General features: G+C 37.4%; 1 protein-coding gene across 1 annotated transcript in view; it reads right to left on the bottom strand.

The window, feature by feature from the left end:
- The window catches only part of RANBP17 (RAN binding protein 17), a 319731-nt gene that overhangs the window by 111477 nt on the left and 187207 nt on the right, over window positions 1-21047 (bottom strand). The gene's annotated exons all lie outside the window — the stretch shown is intronic.

The following is a 21047-nucleotide window of genomic DNA, read 5'->3' on the forward strand; positions in this document are numbered from 1 at the left end:
AAACTGGCTGGTAGGTGGAGCCAGATTATGGAAGACCATAGAAGCAAGGATTGCTGGCTTGATGTAGGCAACAATAGGTCTTTGAGTAGGAAGAGCCCTATGATAAAAGTGGTGTTTAAGATTTGTCCAGCTACAGTATGTATGATAGACCACAGCCAGAGAGGTTAAGCTTTTACCCTTCTTGGACCATTTGTTGTCTCTAATGACATGTGTTCTCGCTCCTTGATATTCCAACCTTCATGGATATATACTACTCTTTGGTTTCTCATTTTCCTAATTCTTTATTTTTGGTTAGAAATTTCTTTTCTCCACATCCTTGAATGGAGAGTGCTCTCCCTCCATCCTCATATACCCAGTTCCTTGGGGGAGGCTCATCTGTTTATATAAGATTTCAATTAAATATGTACCGAAGTAACTCTAAATCCATAGCTTCAAAATTAAGTATTGAATGTGGAAAAGAAATCCCTCTCTGCCTCAGATGAATTACTGAAGAAAAGTAAAAGGGTTGGGAATTGAGAAGAAATGCCAAGGTGGCAAAATTATGACAATTTGGCTCTATTTCCTCAAACAAGAGGCAGGTCTGAGGTGGGCCAGGAACTTGAAAGAGATTACTTCTGCCTATATTAATTATATAATAGTACAATATATCAGCTCAAAGGCTCATTTGGTACCTTATTGCTTCTGATTACAATTCCAATGACCCACCCTCCAACTATGACCATTAACCTCAAAAGGCTGGAGGTGTACCCAGATAGTTCTATCCTTCTTTAATAAACAGCTCACAATCTTTCATTCATGGACTTTCAATCAATGTATTTTCAGTTTGTGGCACTGCTTGGAAAAATAAGTTCTATACATTTTATTATCCATCATAGAAAGTAAAACATACTCTTATTTTCCCTGAACTTAACATAGGGCTAAGGGGATTATTGAATTTAAATATTTAAGAAATTTTCAAGTCCTATCAAAATACTGAGTTAAAAAAACAAAAACCCGATTTTCCCTCTCAACTGTTTAACTTTCTAAACTGAAGACACCTAAGACTTTCATACTGTTGATTTTATAGTATATATGTGAATTGTGCTGTAAAAAAGTGAAATATTGATTATAACTATTAACATTGTGCTTTTAAATCATTTGAACCATTGGGGCACCTGGACCATTCAGTCGGTTAAAGGGCTGACTCTTGATTTCAGCTCAGGTCATGATCTAAGGGTCCTGGGATAGAGACTGTGTTGGCCTCGGTGCTCAGTGGGGAGTCTGCTTCAGGATTCTCTTTCTCTCTCTGCCCCTCCCCACACTTGGTCTTTCTGTCTCTCTCTCTCATTCTCTCTAAAATAAATAAATCTTAAAAAAATAAAATAAATCATTTGAACCATTGAATTTCTGGAGACCACATTTTTGAGTAGTGACAAAGGTCCAAAAACATGTAACAATACAGCTATTTAATTCTGACTACAATCTTGAAAGGCTACTAGAGGTCTTAAATGTTAACAGGCAAAATAGGAAGAAACAAATTAGCTAATGTAAATTACTACAAACAGGACACAATTGTTCCTTTTCTTTCTTTTTAAGTAAAAGCATTTTAAAAAAACCTTGGAAACAGCAGAAGCAGAGGACCAAGTGCCAACAGTATTTCTCAATGACTAGAGAAGAAAATAAAATGCCTATATATGATCAAAGGCTAGACAGAGTCAGGAACTTCACAAACCAAATGAAGCATGCTCACCTGCAACTAAATAAAATGTACCACCCCCAATTCCTTATCCTGAAACCTTCTATCACATACTGTATTATCTCCTTAATATGACATTTTTGAAAAGGAGTGTAGAAGAGCCCTAATCCCCATCTCAAGTGTGACCTGAACAATTTTCTCCACTTCTCTCAGAAGTGGAGCATTTCTTCATCTACAAAATGAGGATAATACCCACCTTGTAATGTTGTAGAGAGGACTAGCAGTAACTTGGACACAATGCCTAGGACAGTATTTTGTGCACAATAGGTACTTTATAAATACTATTTTTATTGAGAACATCAGTTGCATATCTAGAAAATAACTAAGCTTATAAAAATTAGGAATTTTCATTAAACTGTGCAATACTTTTCTTTTTTAAACAAGAAGGGATAAGTAAACCATTATTTATATTCAATCCCCATGCATCTGTTGTTAATGTGTACACTGTGGCCAAGTATCTAGTTAAATTTAAATTTTGATGCCTGAGAGTAAGTAACTGGAAAGGGAGAAGAACACTTTCATTACATAACATATGACATACTGCACCTAAATTAAAAAATAACTATTCTCTTGGGCATTAAATGGGAATATGCTAAAAGCATCAGGTTTTTAAAGAGCGGTAAGGATTCCTGACTTACTGTGAGAAATTCCCAATCACTTTTAAAGCTTTTAAAAAAACTCCAAAATGGCTGACAGTAGGTAAAGAGAATATAAAAGCAGATGGTTCGGACAGCCTGAATACAAAAAAGCAGGTCTTAGCAAAACAGAAGCATTTGCCAGTTTGCCAACGCTGCTGGTTCCTGCTTCCACATCCCGCTTGCGTCCCCCCCACATCTGCTCACCGGCGCTCATGTGATACACTGAACCGACAGAGGATGAACAGTAACAACCTGCAAATCAAAAGCCTACTGAGATCTGTTATTTAAAAATGGAACTCCCTTTTCTTTGCAGGATTTTCCTCACAATTTTAATCTTAGAGAGGTGGAAGAATTATCTTTCTTCAAAATTAAGATACGGTCCTTAGATTTAAGATGATTATTTTAACAATAACACAATAAAGGGATGTTAATGCCTCACGTATGAAACACATTAATAGAGATAGATGCAAACTAACTCAAATCTTAAACCATGTTTGCCGATTATACCTTCTACTTCCCAAGTACAATAAAAGAAGAAATTGTTATAAATAAGCTTCTGAAGACAGAAAGCAGGCACAGCATCTTAACCAAATGACACATTATTTTTCACAAAATATCATACTTTTTTTGGTTTGTTTTGCCTTTGAACAAGCTAAGCTAGGAACTTCAAAGGAGAATACGTTATAATTTAGAAGAAGGCTGAAAATACAGCAAGTTAAAAGGATAAAATGGTCAGTCACATGGTAAGAGGACACAGATAGGAAACAGGTTCTTCCCTTTCAGATTCCCTTACTGGTGTGAAATGGGATTTTGGAAAATCCCATAATGGACTCCTGTGAAAAATGAGCATAACTCAGATATCAATAAGAAGGAGTAGTGTAAAAGATCTAGAATATCACAAAAGGGGTTAGGGATGCTGAGAGAGGATGTTGGTAGATATCAAACTAGGAAAGAGACCTTATGGAGGAAATTGAGGTGATTTTATGAAATTGGTAAAGGCAGCATGACAAGCGAGATGGCTCATTCATGCTAACTGCAGAACCCATGGTCAGGTTTACTTTGCTAACACTCAGCTGCCTAGTTGTTCCCTTTAGTTTTTACCCTACCCCTGTGGGTACTGGACTTCCAGAGACAGGGATGCTAAAAATGATGATGTAGATAATATAAGCAGCTATCAGTTCCTGAGTGTTTATTATATGCTAGGTGTGATACTAGGTATATTATATGCCTTACCTCATTTAATCAATATAACTCTATGAAACAGGTGGGCATTAGTATCACAATTTTACCACTAAGGAAACTGAGGCTCAGAGAAGTTATGTAATGTGTCTTTTGAGTCACATAGTTTGTACTGACAGAGTTGGGATTTGAACCCAATTAAGAATAATGCCAAAGACCACACTCTTAAACAACTACCTTTCATATGTGATCATGAAATGCTCTAAAAAATATAACCCAATCAATTCCAAACAGGTTTAAACTGTAAGACTTTTTACGAAGCACATAAAATAGCCTCAGTCATGGGTTCATAATCATTTATACTATCAAAAAATCACATTCTTTAAATGGGTTTTCCCATATAACACTGAAGTTCCATTAATTAGATAAAGTAGTTTATTATCTGATATTTAATTTTTTTACTATTCTTTACTTCCTCAGAAAAGAGAAGTATGTCATGATTTCACTTGTTCTTCCATTTGCAACAGACATTAACACACAGTAATTAATTGCAAACATTTATTGAAGTGTATATGTCAGTCGTGGTGCTAAACCAGGGTTTTTCAATCTGAGCACTACTGACATTTTGGGCTGGATACTTTTTTGTTATGGAGGGCTGTCCAGTGCATTGTAAAATGTTTAGCAGCATCCCTGGCTTCTAGCTGCTGGATTCCAGTAGCACCCCTCCCCCAAATTGTGACAACCAGAAATGTCTTTAAATATCATCAGATGTTCTCTGGGAGGTAAAAATCACACCTGGAAAGAACCACCGTGTTAAGCAATTTGACTTCAGAACCTAGACTCTTACCCAGTACACTACACTACCTTTCTTTTTTTTTTTTTTTTTTTTTTAAAATTTTTTTTTAAATTTATTTATTTGTTAGAGAGAGCGAGCGAGTGAGCACAGGCAGACAGAGTGGTAGGCAGAGGCAGAGGGAGAAGCAGGCTCCCCGCCGAGCAAGGAGCCCGATGTGGGACTCGATCCCAGGACGCTGGGATCATGACCTGAGCCGAAGGCAGCTGCTTAACCAACTGAGCCACCCAGGCGTCCCACACTACCTTTCTAACAAAATAAATCAGGTCTCCAAGTCCTGAAGGATTGTGAGGATACTTTCCTCCCGGCCCCCCAGTTTAATGTACTACTACTACTACCTGGGGGGAAAGTTTTAAAAAGGAATATAAAACAAGGCTCACACTGCTCTAATTTTCTCAACTTGTTCCTCTTATGAGAAGGTGGTATGACATAGAAGTTCTTAACTTTTGGGGGGTCATGACCTTGCCAAGTACTGGCACCTAGAAATTACACAGCAGCTCTTTGATAATTCTATTTTCTTGTTCTGCTCTTTCTATAAAAGAAAGCCTCATCCACTCTCCAGTGTGCTCTAAATGTTTACTAAATGTTTTCTAAATGTTTACGTCGTCTGTGTTTCCCTTCAGCTCTTACACACATGTCATACACACTCGGTCTTCAGCCTTTCTAGGTGCTCGCCGCATCCCAGTGACCAAGATGAAAGGAAATCTCCTCAGATGCATTATTATCTGATACTTAAATTTTTTTACTATTACCATAAATGTTAGAGGAGGACTCTCATGGGATTGTTATAAGGACTAGAGAAAATCTATGTGAAATGTTTGGCATTGCATATTACAGGTGATTAATAAATGTTTATTCTTCCTCTGGGGCCTATTAGACAAAATATGGGATTTCTTCTGAAATGTTGTCCTGTGAGTACCTAAAAACCCACCTTAAAACAAAACAAAACAAAACAAACCCCCACCTTAATAATTAAGGTAATGCTTTTCCCTGCCTTTTCTTGTGGGGGAGATTAGTTTCTAAAGGAGAGGTAAAGCATTACACAACCTCATGGAAACACTGTTTCTAGGGAATACAGTAGAGAGCCCACCATGTGACTTTCAAGAGAATAAGCATGACATGTGCTTTGGGTCTGTTCCCCTTTACAGTTTCATTACTATCATGGACAATTTTTGGTGTGAGACTTCCTGAAGCTGTGTAATTGGCTTTTGCTTGTTTTTTTATCCATCCTTCCTCTATAACTCTGATAAAAAGCCATCTTTTTATTTTTGCTAGTATCAAAACATTTAGAAATCCCCAAAAAGCTGTTGAAAGTTTAGAGGGCGAGAGAAGACAGGACTTGTGGACACAAGTAAGGGTAAGTCAACTCTGGGAGCGTTTAGTATAGGAAGTGTCCCTAGGAATTTATATCAAAGAAAAGTTTCTGCTCCTCCTTTGTTTTATTAAAGAAAAAGGACTCTGGCTTAGCACAGGGTGAAATAGAGATTTTTATTTTTATATGTTTTAGTATATGTGCTGCCGAAGCGAGCACTATTCTTATATGTTTTAAAGATTTATTTATTTATTTGAGAGAGAGGGAAAGAATCTCAAGCAGACCCCTGCTGAGAGCACAGGGCTTGATCTCAGCACCTTGGAGAACATAACCTTAGCCGAAATCATGAGTCCGATGCTCAACTGACTGAGCTGCCCAGGCGCCCTGAGAAGTTTATTTTCAAACATAGGTGGCTGGGATGCCTGGGTGGCTCAGTCGGTTAAGTGCCTGCCTTTGGTTCAGGTTACGATCCCAGGGTCCTGGAACTGAGTCCCACATTGGACTCCTTGCTCTGCAGGGAGCCTGTTTCTTCCTCTGCCTGCCACTCCCCCGCTTGTGCTCTCTCTCTCTGACAAATAAATAAAATTTAAAAAACAAAACAAAATAAAACATAGGTGGTCAAAGAGATAAATTCAGGCTTACAGACAGAGGATGGTAAGATGATCGCTCACCCAAAATGTTGGTTGAATCCAGAGAATAATGCCAAGAAAAATGGTCCTCAAAGACACACTGTTTGGGGCTTCTGATGAGAAAGCAAACTTTATGTTTCTGAAGAGCCACTGCTAAGGTTACCAACTAAAATAATTCAAGCTAAGAAATCTGTGTTGACTTTTCTTTACACATAGTAACCCTGGTATTTAATGTCTAACCTTCATAGTATATGCTAAAGCACCTCTTGATAAAACAATAGCCCTTTCGATTTAATATCATGCAAGTATCACACAAATCATTTAATACTGCATTTAGTCACAAAAAAGCCAAGTGAAACATAAAATGCTCTCCCAGTAGGCCGCTTCTCCATACATCTTTACGCCTGGAGCCAAAATCTATCACAAGCAAGAACACTCAAGAGAAATAATAATATAAAAATCATGTGTCCTTCCCATTCTCAGTTTCCTAGAACCAATGCAGAGCACTCCACGGTCTGTGACAACCGAAGAAGATGATGACAAAGGAAACTACAAATTATCCTGTCTCACAGTAAGTCATAATGTCATTTCAAGTGAAGCAAAACACGAAAAGGGATTTCACAGAGAGTCAAACACTCAGTTTTAAAAGGTCCTCCAAATCTGATCTACTCTTGTGTTGTGGCAGGCAGATGCTCTCAAGGACAAAACACCTTTAACAAAACACGTAACAGACACTTGTTGCCATCAGGGAAGAAGCCAGGGGCACCAGTAAGTGGAAGAGGCTGAGGTGGCTCAAAGGCAACATACAGTTTATATTTCTTCCCCTCCAGGATGAAGACACTGCCACCAGAGTAACTTTTCTGAAATACATAAATTATCAGTCACTCCTCTTACCTAGTTGAAAGTCTTTAACGGCACCCATCTCCTACAGGATAATGTCTTTCCCTACCCTGCTGTGGTGCACTCCTCTTAATCTGGCCCTTTCCCCACTGCAAGGAATAACCTTTCCCTTAACTTCTACTCTTTTGCCCAGAATCGTACCCCCCCAAACCTCTGATCCAGGCTGTCGGGCTGACTGTGTCATGCTGTCACCCCTCCATGGCTCCACTGGGAACAGTCACCCTCCCCTTTCAACCCAGCAAAATCATCTCCATCCTTAAGACTTAGTTCAAATGTAATGTCTCAGGGGACACTTCTCTTGACTTCCTTCGTATGGCACTAATAAGCTTCTTTTGTCATGCTGACCTGTCAATTATTTATCCATCTGTCTCTTCCACTAGTCTGTGAGCTCTAAGCATAGTAACTGGGCCACCGCAGATACTCAGTATTTTTTTTAAAGGAATGAATAAGTTATTGCATTGAAAATCCTAATCCAGCAACCGAAATTACTTTAGAAAGGTAATTTGCTTCTCCAGGCCTTAGATTGCCATCTGTAAAATCAGGAAATGCTGAAAGAATGTTTCAAAGATGTGAATCCATTTTTTCAAATAAGAGTTAATCTGGAAGCTCACTATGAGAGACAGACTAAGGCAAAGTGCTCTGATTCATAGAAGGGGGAAGATGACCTGCTAAGCTCTTTTTCCCATTGCCCCAAACCACAGAGCATGCTGGAAAACTACTGGGCTACATATTTTATGACCTTTTCTACTTCTAATATTCCGTAATTCTATGATGTTATTCAGCGTGTCAAAGAAACATGTACACGGATTATTAAGTGGAAAAATTCTATTGTCCTTGAGGAACAAAAACCTCAATTTAAAATCTTATTTTCCCACAGCAGACTATCAAATCTGGGCTTGCTAACTGTGCTACATAACTGAGTAATTATGGAACCATTTATCCTATTAGCTTACCAGATAAAATCGGGTTGTTTGTGACAATGATTAACTTTAAAAACAAAATGTTGCAATTGATCAAAACATTTTTAAATAGGAAATAAACTATTTAATAATCTTTTAAGAAATCAGGCCTTCATTACTTATGTCTGGAAAGAAAAGGTAAACACCTATAAAAATGTCAATCTTCATGTGCCTTTGTAGTTAGTTACGAGCTCCTGGTTTGAAATATTGTTCTTTGAGTCATTAGCTATCGGGGATGGTCACTTATTTTGAACATTAATTTCCTAACCTCTAAAACTGATATAATACTTGCTTCACATTATTTTTAGAAGGACTAAAATAAACAAATTATCTAGTAGACTGACTGGCACATCATAGGCCTTTGAAACAGTCTATAATGAATACTAATGAACTGAAAGAGACAAGCTTTTCTAGACTTCTATTGAGAAAAAAGTAATTTTTGGATAACATGACCACTCATCTTACCACTGATAACTATGGAACAATTCTATATTCATGACAGATGTAAAATCTTATCTTTATAAAGGGCAGGGAGAACATCTGGTTGACTCCATCATCAACAGTGATCCCGGTCTGGGTTCTAAGGTCTCACCACACAGCAGGGGCATATATTTAGTAGATATCCGGTTAGTGACATAAACTGTACCTCTGGTCTCTAACAATGTATTTTTTTTCTCAATCACAGTTTGAACAAGTGAAACTACTTTTTAACAGAAAATTAGATGAAAAGAGGCTAGACTTGATTTCAAGAATCATCTATTGAGAGAGGCTCTATGAACATTAATAGAGACATAACAGCACAGAAACCAAAAACAGCAGCTTTATTGTCATTACAAACCAGAAGAAAACCAATGGCCATGTGAGGTGGGAATTTAACACCTCTATTTCCAATATCAATATATAGGAAAGATTCTGAATTATGATAGGATCTTGTATATTTCAAACAATTTACATCTGTTGGTATTTTACCAAAAAATTTGAATTTCTTAGCCTTAATTTTACTCTGAAACGAGGTCTTTCATGCATTTTTTATAGGATACATACAAATAGGCAGAAAAGAAACCAAAGACATAGATAAAAATAGAAGTATACAAAACCCATGACAAATATGCCAACTATTCTATGACACAGGAATTACACAGCACTAGGTCATAATTCATAATTTAAAAAATGAAATCTTGAATAAGCATACAATCTTAAAAAATTGAGTGACTGAATTCAGGGCTGACACTAGTAAAAGTTAGGATAGATACTCAGCAACTTAGTTTTGCAAAATAATCATTTTCATTTTAGTCTTCTCTAAATTAACCAATTCTCTAATTTTAGGCTTTTTGTTAGATCAAAGTATGTATTTTGCATTTCTGCATTTTTTGGGCTTCCTCCTCAACATTAAACACAACCTTTGTTAGCGGAATTCTTACGTCTGAATATATTTTCTTTTCAATGGAAAAGATATCTTGTCTTCATTTAGGGGAGCACACTAAGGTGAAAGGTCCCCTTTGACATAGTCATTTCCAGTCAGCAGGTATGACAGTAGAGAAATGAGGAGGGGAGGAAAAGAAACACTTTTGAGATCTTTGCAAAAGTTTCCTGAATGAATGGTACGAGGAACAATGAGGTGGAAATGAGTAAGGGCAGCCTATCATGGGAATAAAATGGCCTTAAAGCTATCCTAATATGATCAAGTAGCCAGTAAGAATTTCTGTTTCTCATTCCTTCATTCAACTGGAATAGAGCACAGGGAGAAGACCTAGGTAGTTAGGAATATTCTGGATTTGAGATAGCTCTTCATATCTTCCTGACAAATGAATGGATTTCCACAATAAGGTAAGGACGGGTTGAAGAGATTCTTGGGTCCAGAGCAGATGCCCCCCTCAAATTAGTCAGGATTTTTTTAAAAAATTGGGTATAATTTACATAGAATAAATTTCACCCTTTTCAAAAGCATACAGTTCTATGAATTCTGAAAAATGTACATGGCTGTGTAACTACCACTGCAATCAAGATATATGTCAATATATCCATATTAATTATTTCCATCATCCCAAAAAGTTGCCTGTAGTCAACCTCATTTCTATCCCTGTACTTAGGGATCCTTGAGCCCAACAGGACTTGTACCAAACAAGGAAACAGATTTTGACTGACCATCAAAAGGGATTTGGATCAGAGTTTTTTAAACTAGGGCATGATATGATATCTGCTCTTTATAACCCAAATTCTGCTCACGGAAGAGATGGCTAATCTAACGTTTGATAAATATATTCAGTTGCAGTTCCAGTTCCACAAGTATAATATAGCTTATTCTTTTATTCATTTAATAAATGTTCAACCGAATTTGGAAAACTTGAGCTTGATAACTACTCCAACATATGTCAGGTGCCATGCTAGATGCTGGTATGAACAAAATCAAACATGATCCCCATCCTCACGGAGGTTACAGTTCTAGTGAAAGAGACAGATGTTAATCAGATAATCATACAAATAAACATTATTACAAACTGTTGAGAGATGCTATAATAGAAATAAAAGATGTTCTGACAGTATTCAAAAAGGTAACATATCCTGGTCTGGGAGATCAAGGAGGCCTTCTATGATGAAATGGTAATTGAGCTGAGAGCTAAGGGGTAAGTAAGCATCACCTGGGTGAAAAGGGAGGGTTGGGAGAAATGGAAAAGAGGATTCCAGACAACAGAATTCATATTTTCAAAGGCCTAGAATTATATGAGAGTATGGTGATTCTCAGGGCCTCAAAGGCCAGTGGGCTGGCTACAAAAGTGGGGTTATGTGCAGTTAGTTGGGGTTAGATGAATAAGGGCTGTGTTGCAACATCCTAACAACAATGGGAAGCATTTAAACAGATGAAAAGATAGAGTAAGATTAATATTTTTTAAAAAAGTACTTTGACTACACTGTATAAAATAAACTGAAAGCATGGAGTGGGAGGGCAAGAACAGAGTGAGGATTTGAGTTGGGCGGGTAATGTAATATTCCAAGGGAAAAGATGGTAACCTGGACTAGGGCTGTTGAGGAGATGAAAGGAACAGATTAGGGAGAGACTTCGGATGTAAAAAATACCAGAATTTGGTGAGTGTGAGTGACAGAGAAATGAAACGGAAATGATTCCTAGGTCTCTGGCTTATACCAGAATGGTGCCATTCATCAAGGAGAATAGCAGAGGTAAAAGATCGGGTTTATTTCAAGAAATACTATTGGGTATCATGGACAAGGGCACCGAGAATTCCCATTTAAGGTAAGCATATAGATGAATTTCATATAAAGGGATGAGAACCATGACAAGGGTCAGAGAGAAAGGATGTTCGAGACAACAGTGTGGGGCAGAGGGGAAGACATTGGCTAGAGAAGACTTTCTGGAGTTGTTAACTACACAAAATTCTTTTAATAAGAATTTAAGTTTTCAGGCTTCTCACATCTTAATCTTCAAAAGAAGGTGACTATGTCTACTGCAAAGAACTACTGCCCCTCAAAAAGGGGGAGCTGGTGGCTGCCTATTGTAGAAACTTTCTATTTCAAAATAATTTTAGAATCACAGCAAAGTTGCAGCTATAATACAGATGATTTCTGTATGCCCTTTACCCCGTTTCCCCCAATATTAACCTCTTACATAACCATGGCATATTTGTAAAAAACAAAATTTTGGTATAATACCATCAACTAAACTACAGACTGTACTCAGATTTCACATGTGCTTCCACTAATGTCCTTCTTCTGACCCAGGATCCACTCTAGGCTTCCATGTTGCATTTAGTTGTCACGTGAAAGTTCCTCAGTCTTTCCTCGACTTTCATGATCTTGAAGTAATTTTGAAGAATACTAGGCAATTATTTTGTAGAATTTCTATTTGGATTTTTCTGATGCTTCTTCATGAATAGACTGAGGTTATACATTTCTTGCAAGAATACCAGAAGGGAATGAATGCCAACAGATCTTATTACTTATAATGCCAACATTGAACTCGTGCCAGGTTTTTCCACTGTACAGTGATTACTTTTCCTCTTGTAATTATTTGGTGGAAGATACTAATTTCCTTGTAAAAGTCTAGGAAAATAATCCATTAATACTTAAACTTATGCCCACTCATTTTAGCATCTGTTGGTAGATCTTGCCTACAACAATTATTATTGGGGTATGCTAACAGTGATTTTATATTTCCTTCATTCCTTCTAATTTATTAATTGAAATCATCCAAAAGAACTTCCTTCTCTCCCATTTGTTCAACTGTATACGCATATCAGCATTAACTCATGGATATTTATCCTGTTCTGAGAGTTATAATCTAATGTTATCATTCATTTTGTTGCCCCAAATTACTCTAGCTTTCAACACTAGCAATTCCTTCAAGGTGGTGCCTTTTTGGCATTCCCACATCCTATATATTCCTTCATTTTTCAAAGCATCTCTTGATCTGTTGGCACTACAAGATGCTTCAGGCTCATCTGCTATTTTCCTAGACTCAGTCTTATAATCAACTTTTTCTCCAAGAAGAACTGGTTTTTTCAATTGGAAAAAGATATTTAGAAATCAAGATCTGAGATCTAGGTATGTTCATTGCTATCAGGGCTTCACAGATTCTCAGCTCTGTTCATGCCAAAGTAAGGAAATATAAGTAAGGTAACTAGTGTCCATTAATCCGTATGTCTAAATTTTTGCCAGTACTATAATCTAATCTCCTGATGATGGTAACCCAATAGTAAGGCTTGAAAATAGATGTGTGCCTCTTTCACTTGCATTTTTTCTTCCCCACAACTGTTTTGATTATTCCTTCTTCACGAAATACCAGTTATTTTGTATATTTTTTTTAATTGAAGTATAGTCGACACACAATGTTACATTAGTTTCAGGTGCACAACATAGTGGTCTGGCAACTCTGTATGTTATGTTATGCTTACCACAAGTGTACGTACCATCTGTCACCATACAACACTATTCCAATACCATTGACTATATTCCCTGTGCTGTACCTTTCATCCCCATGACTTATTCATTCCATAACTGGAAATCTGTACCTCCCATTCCTCTTCCCCCTGGCAACTACCAGTTTGTTCTCTGTATTTATGGGTCTTCTTCTGCTTTTTTTGTTCATTTAGCTTTTTAGATTCCACACATAAGTGAAATCATATGGTATTTGTCTTTCTCTGCCTGATTTATTTCACTTTGCATAATTCCTCTAGGTTCATTCCTGTTGTTGCAAATGGCAAGATCTCATTCTTTTTTATGGCTGAGTAACAGTCCACCATATACATATACATCATGTCTTCTTTATTTATTTATCCATTGAGGGACACTTAGGTTGCTTCTCTATCTTGGGTATTACAAATAATGCTGCAATAAACATAGGGGTGCATATATCTTTTTTAATTTGTGTTTTCATTTTCTTTGGGTAAATACCCAGTACTGGAATTACTGGATCATATGGTATCTCTATTTTTACTTTTTTGGAAGCATTTCCATACTGTTTTCCAATGTGGCTGCACCAGTTGACATACCCACCAACAGTGCATGATAGCCCCTTTTTCTTTTTTTGACATCCTTGCCACCACTTATTTCTTGTCTTTTTGTTTCTAGCCATTCTGACTGGTGTGAAGTGATACATCCTTGTGATTTTGATTTGCACTTCCCTGATTAGCAATGTTGAGTGTCTTCTCATGTGTCTATTGACCACCTGCATGCCTTCTGTTTCAGCTATTTCTGTTCCTGTGGCTTTCTGGCTTCCCAGATGAGTGTGAGTGTGTGTGTGTGTGTGTGTGTGTGTGTTTAAAGAGAGGGGGACAAGGACAGAGGGGGAGGAGAATCTTTTTTTTTTTTTTAAAGATTTTATTTGACAGACAGAGATCACAAGTAGGCAGAGAGGCAGGCAGAGAGAGAGAGAAGGAAGCAAGCTCCCCGTGGAGCAGAGAGCCCGATGTGGGGCTCGATCCCAGGACCCCGAGACCATGACCTGAGCCGAAGGCAGAGGCTTCAACCCACTGAGCCACCCAGGCGCCCCGGGGAGAGAGAATCTTAAGCAGGCTCCTCACCCACACAGAGTCCAAAACAGGACTCGGTCTCACAACGCTGAGATCATGACCTGAACTGAAATCAGAAGTCGGACACTTAAGCAATTGAGCCACCCAGGCACCCCTTCCCAGCTAAATTTTGTAATCAGTTTGTTGATATCTACAAAAAATCCTGCTAGAATTCTAACTGGGAATACATCAAATGTATAGATTAATTTTCAAAGAATTAACATCTTAACAATACTGAGTCTTCTGATTATGAACTTTGTATATCTATCTCCCTTTATTTAGGCCTTTGATTTCTTTCATCAGTGTTTATAGTTTTAGCATACAGAGTCTACATATATTTTGTTAACTTTGCTTGGAAGTATTTGGAGGGGTATTATTTTACATAGTGCTTAAAAAAACAAATTTCAATTTTTCATTGGTAGTACACAGAAATGCAATGAGTTTTGTTTATAAACCTTGTATCCTAAAACCTTGCTAAAATTCATTTATCAGTCCCAGGATCGTTTTTGTACATTTCTTGGCATCTTCTATATAATCATGTCATCTGGGAATAGAGAAAGTTTTACTTCTTCCTTTCTAATCTGTACGCTGACAAATTTGTTTCCCTGAACCAGACTGGTGTGATGTTGAATAGGAGTGGTGAGAAAGCACATTGTTGCATTATTACTGATCTTAGAGGGTAAGCATTCAGTCTTTCAATATTAAGCATGACGTTAGGTTTTCATAGGCAGCATTGATCAGATTAAGGGAGGTCCCTTCTATTCCTGGTTTATTGAATTTTTACTAAGCATGAGTGCTAAAACCTTTTCCTGCATCTCTTGAAACAATCATATGATTTTTCTTTTTTAGCTTGATAATGAGGTAAAGTTACAGTGACTGATTTTTAGATGTTGAACCAGTCATACAGGGATGATTTCATTTCATTGTGCTGTATTATCCTTTTTAGATATTGTTGGATTTGGTTTATATATATTTCATTGAGAATTTCTGAGTCTATGATCATAAAGGATATTGATTTTTAATTTTCTTTTTTTATAATGTCTTTGTCCAATTTTGGAATTGGGGGTTATGGTGACCTCATAAAATGAGTTGGGATATGTTTCCTTCTCTTATTTTCTGGAAGAGACTGCACAGAATTAGGATTATTTCTTCTTTACATGTTTGGTAAATTCTCTAGTGAAACAATCTAGGAATAGAGTTTTCTTTGTTGGAGGCTTTTAAACTATGAATTCAGTTTCTTTAATAGAGGACTGTTTTGGCTATCTATTCTTAAATAAATTTTGGCAGTTTATGTCTTTCACAGAAATGGTCCACTTAATCCAAGTTGTCAAACTGTATTAGTTTATTATTCCTAAAATGTCTGTGGGATTTGTACTGATATCCATACTTTCATTCTTGATGTCAATTTGTGTTTCTTTTTTTTCTTGGCCTGTTAAGCTAGATATTTGTTAATTTTACCTTTTCAACTAGCTTTTGGTTTCAATGATTTTCTCTATTGTTTTTCTGTTTTCAATTTCATTGATTTGTGCTCTTATCTTTATTATTTCCTCCCTTCCTCTTGCTTTGAAATTAATTTGCTCTTTATTTTTTAAATCAGGGGTAGGCAATCTATGGTCCATGGGCCAAATGTGGCTCCTGACCTTTTTTTAATGAACTTTAAACTAAGAATGGTTTTCACATTTTTAAAAAGTTGTAGAAACAAAACAAAAACAAAAAGGAACAACATATGTCAGAGACCATATATGGCCTGCAAAGTCTAAAATAGTCACTATCTGGAAAAATGCCAACCCATATTCTAGATACTGATTTGAGCTCTTTCTTCTTTTTTTTTTTAAGATTTTATTTATTTATTTGACAGGTAGAGATCACATGTAGGCAGAGAGGCAGGCAAATAGAGAGAGAGGTGGAAGCAGGCTCCCTGCTGAGCAGAGAGCCCGATGCAGGGCTTGATCCCAGGACCCTGGGATCATGACCTGAGCTGAAGGCAGAGGCTTTAACCCACTGAGCCACCCAGGCGCCCCTCTTCTTTTTCTAATATGATTATTTAATGCTATAAATTTCACTCTATGCATTTTTTAGCAGTATCCCACAAACCACGATATTTTAGATTATATTTTCATTTTCAAATATTTTTATATATTGAGACTTCCTCTTTGGCCCGTGGACTACTTAGAAGTGGCTGTTTCATACTCAAATATTTTGTGACTTTCCAGATATCTTTCTGCTATTGATTTCGAGTTTAATTTTTTTTATGATCTGAAACTTACTTTATCGGATTTCTATTCTTTTAAATTTGCTAACATTTGTTTCATGGCCCAAAATATGGTCTATCTTGGTGAATATATCATGTGCATGAGGAAAGAATATGTATTTTACTGTTATTAGACGAAGTGTTCTATAAATGTCAGGTCAAGTTGGTTGATAGTGTTATTGAAGTTTTCCTAGCCTTAGGCATACGTTATACTGTCCCGTGGCTTAGGAGTTCAGGGCTTCTTTCCTCAACTCTGTCAAATATAGTGATAAGGCCTTCAAAAACATTCTTCGTCTCTGTTAAAGAGTTTTCCTTTTTTAGTATTTCATTTTATTTCTTCTTATAGTTTTCAACTCTGCTGAAAACACCCATCTGACCTTACATGTTGTCAACTTTTCCTATTAGAATCTTTAATATATTAATCATAGTTATCTTACTTTTCCTGTCAATTTCCTGTCGTACACTTCTAGCATCTGTGTCATAGCCAGGTTTTTTTTTTAATTTTTTTTAAAAGATTTATATTTATTTACTTGACAGAGATCACAAGTAGGCAGAGAGGCAGGCAGAGAGAGAGAGAGGGAAGCAGGCTCCCTGCTGAGCTGAGCCCGATGCGGGGCTCGATACTAGGACCCTGGGATCATGACCTGAGCCTAAGGCAGAGGCTTTAACCTACTGAGCCACCCAGGCGCCCCTCCAGGTTTGGTTTTGTTAGTCTCTTGGCAGATGGCTGCTTCTTTTTTTCTCCTTGTAAACTTTTTGTTGAAAGCCAGACTTTTTCTGGTTTTTGCTGCTGTAAATGGGTATGGGTATGGGTTGAGTCTGAGATTTTTTTGTTGTATGATTGCCCACAATATATCATAGGCTTCAAATTATTGTAGCAATAGCTTTTATTTAGATGAGGGGTCGACTGTCAAGAGGAATTGTCTCAAAGTCTGTTCTGCTTTTAGCATGAGGTCTTCCCTTCATGCTGTGCCTCAGACAGGATCTGTCCTAATTCTCCTGCAGCTCTCCAGCAGTATTCCACTGTTACCTTATTACTTGTTACTGACATTGGTTAGTCTGGTGATGGGAAATGAGGGAGAGTGTTCTCTGTTGTTTTGATTAGGTCTCAGCCTTAGGTAGGTACTGCGTCTTTGGGTCTTGAGGGTATGGCCTTCTCGGGGTTCTAGCCGCTCCAGTAGCTATTGTTTTGGGCACAGCATAAACTCCCATCTCTGTTCCCCAACTGGGGCCGCAATAGGTTTTCACTGGTTGCTCTTTTAAATATGTAAATTCGGGGCACCTGGGTGGCTCAGTGGGTTAAAGCCTCTGCCTTCTGCTTCGAGCCCCACATCGGGCTCTCTGCCTCACATTGGGCTCTCTCCTGGCCCAACAAGAGACAGGGCAGAAGGGTTCCGGTGGAGTTTTGTGTCTCTCTCACTGTTGCTCCCCTCACGCAGGCCTGAACCTGAAGGATGCTTTCTCAGTACCCCTGCCAGTATCTTTCTGGGGTAGAAGGGACAGTGTAATGGGGTAAGTGGATAAGAGTCTGCAAGGAGGTACAAAATCCTCATGTAGCTAAGGCCAACAGGGGTTCCGCTTTCTCTTGGCAGCCCACACTCAGTCTCCATCAACACAACTATTCCAGCCCCATCACCGAGTGCGGTGTTGGCTGTGTGTTGCGGCAGGTAAAAAAGTGCCTGTGCTCCTTCTCTCCTAGTGGGCACCTCTCTCTTCCAGATGGTTACTTTACAACCTCAGCTTTCTGAGAGGCTCAAAGAAAGTCATAAACTTGCAGTTTGTCCAGCTTTTTTGTTGTTTTAAAAATGGGAGTATAGATCCTTCAAGCTTTCTACAGCCCCAAACAGGAACTGGAGGTCTTCTGTTGTTTTCATTCCTAGAATTTGAATCAAAAAGGTCTCCCAGGCAATCTAGTTCATTACTTTAGTTTACAAATGAGAATACCTAAAATCTAAAAGAAAAGAAAGGACTTCTTTGGATATTTAGTGACGGAGTCAGGGCAGTTTTACTTATTTACACAGTGACTCCTTAAACTGAGTATTTGGAATGACATATAGAGAATCCAGACAGGAAAAAACTAAAAGAGGGATGAAAAAGGATCATGAGGATCAGACATAATATTAAATTGAATAACAGCATAGATAAAAAAGGGAGGGGGAGAGTTATCAAAATTTGTAAAAGCAGATTCTAAGGTTTCACGCAATGGAACAGTTGAGCCACGTTGGTGCCACATTTTCAGATATCCAAAGTGAAAAAAGAAAAGATTATTTTACAGTCTATGTATAAGAGGAATATATATGCACTTCTTAAGCAAACAGAAACATATCCTAGTGTTAATTTGTTTTAATGATTTTTGTTTTTTTCACAGAAAGAGAGCAAGAGAGCACAGCAGGGGGAAGGAGTGGGAAAAGTAGGCTCCCCGCTGAGCAGGGAGGCCAATGCAAGGCTGGATCCCAGGACGGAGGATCATGACCTGAACCTAACTGACTGAGTCACCCAGGCACCCCTCCTAGCACTAAATTTTAAAAGGAATTTCTCTCCTGTGGCTTCATATAGGGACCACTGAGAAATATGATGGAATCATACTCCTAACAGCACCCCTAAAGCAAATACAATTATCAGGTTTTATACAAATGTTAGAGTTAGACCTTGGATAGAAGTGTTCAGTCTTTATATCTAAATCTATTTTTATTCCACTACGCCATTTATAGTACAGCAAGTCACTAGGATAGACCGCTATTACACAAACTATTAATGATCACTGGATCACAGGTTGACTCAGTTAATGTCGGCTTAGGTTACACAATTCTTTCAAATGGGAGGGATTCTTATCAGTTTGTCCTATCTTCTCATTTTAGATAAGAAATAGAATATAATAGGTACTTTGTGAAAAACAAGTCCAGGCAAGTTAAATTCCTACTCAGTTTAAAAGGAAGTCTTTGAAAACCCAGTTAAGCTGACAAGGTATTTTCTCTTTAGGATGCTAGTGATGTCAATAATGGAACTTTACAGATATTTTTAAATAATTCATAGGAATTAGAAACATTAAAAAAGGAAAACAAAAGCCAGCCATAAGCCCTCTTGCACTGCCAACAATTTACTGGAGTGAAAAAGGGTCAAAATCTATCTAGACTGAAAGACCAGGAGAAATGGTGAAGCCAAAGAAGACGAAGAGTCACCCTGGGGAGAAGAATTCCTACAACTGCTCCAACTAGACAACTTCACAGCTCCACCTTTCAAGTCTATGATGACTTTTCATTTAATTTTATACATCAAGTGGAAAATCAATAATTTCTAAATTTCTAATTAACCATGGAAGGGGAGTGACCTAGAAAAGACCTGGGCAGGAAGTAATACATACCTATACGTAAGAAAACATTTAAAGAAACTCCCTTTGCACTTGACTATGACTAGAAATAAAAAACTCTGCTACAAAGATACTCTGAGTCTCACTTTAAAAGAGTTCTGACAGTCTCTGAAAAAATACAAGATTGGTTTTGGATACTGTTCAAAATGCGTCTGCTGAAAGTGCTGGGAAGACCACCTCTTTATAATACAATCCTACCTCAAATGGATCCTGCGTTATGGACCCAGGGGACAGAATTAGAGAGAGACTCCCGCTCTCGCTCTCTCTCTTTAAAAAAGGAAAAAGAAAAAAAATAGATGGGGAGATTTGAGTAAAATGAAAATTTTATATAAATACATAAGTCTATTATACACAGACAGCTATTACAAATATGAACACCCAGTTAATATCCTTGGGCGTCTTGACAGGGAGAAAATAATTTCATTTCCCATTTGGCATTGGCTAACTCGTGTTTGAAAGAAGTAAACATTTATTAATAATGCTCATATGAGAAAAATACTTCTATAAATTAAAGGGAAAGAATGATACTTTGGATCTATAATCCTACAGCCTTTCAGCTGAAATGTTAGTTGATCTTAATGAGAGAAATTATTTGATCCAAGAATCAACTAAATAGAAATTAAAATGAACATAAATGCATAAAAACAAAATTAACTGTATATAGCAAATGCATGCCTCATAGCACCTGTCCTCACATGTAGAAAAGAACATCAGCTTTTGACTGATTATTTCTTTTTGACATGATTTATCACCCGGTATTCTTTAAACTTGATAAAGCAAATTAATCTTTGATTGCAGGCGGCACTGGAGGTTGCCATTAGTCATGTAGTTTGGTGAGGTTCCTTGTGTTTCATTTACCAGGCACACAGAAAGAGAGCCCAGAAGCAATTGCCTCAGCTTTGACTTCTTTCCCAATCCACCCAGGAGAAATGATCAAAGAATTCAATATACGGTATTTTAAATTACCTCTATAGAACTGACCAACAAGGGAAAAAAGAATTTTCTCTTTACCCTATTTTTATAATTATTTTTTAACCAAGGACAAAGGAACAGTTACAACTTGTAATTTCAACATTAACAACTGAAATAGACTTGTTTCTTTGTTGTTAGGACAAGGGGTGGAGGTGGGGGATACTTAAAAATTAGTTTTTGAAACCAGAATCTTTAAGAAAGAAAGGACATTTGGAATCAACTATGCAGG

Source organism: Martes martes (assembly GCF_963455335.1).
Source record: "Martes martes genome assembly, chromosome: 5".
In the NCBI taxonomy this organism is placed as follows: Eukaryota; Metazoa; Chordata; class Mammalia; order Carnivora; family Mustelidae; genus Martes; species Martes martes.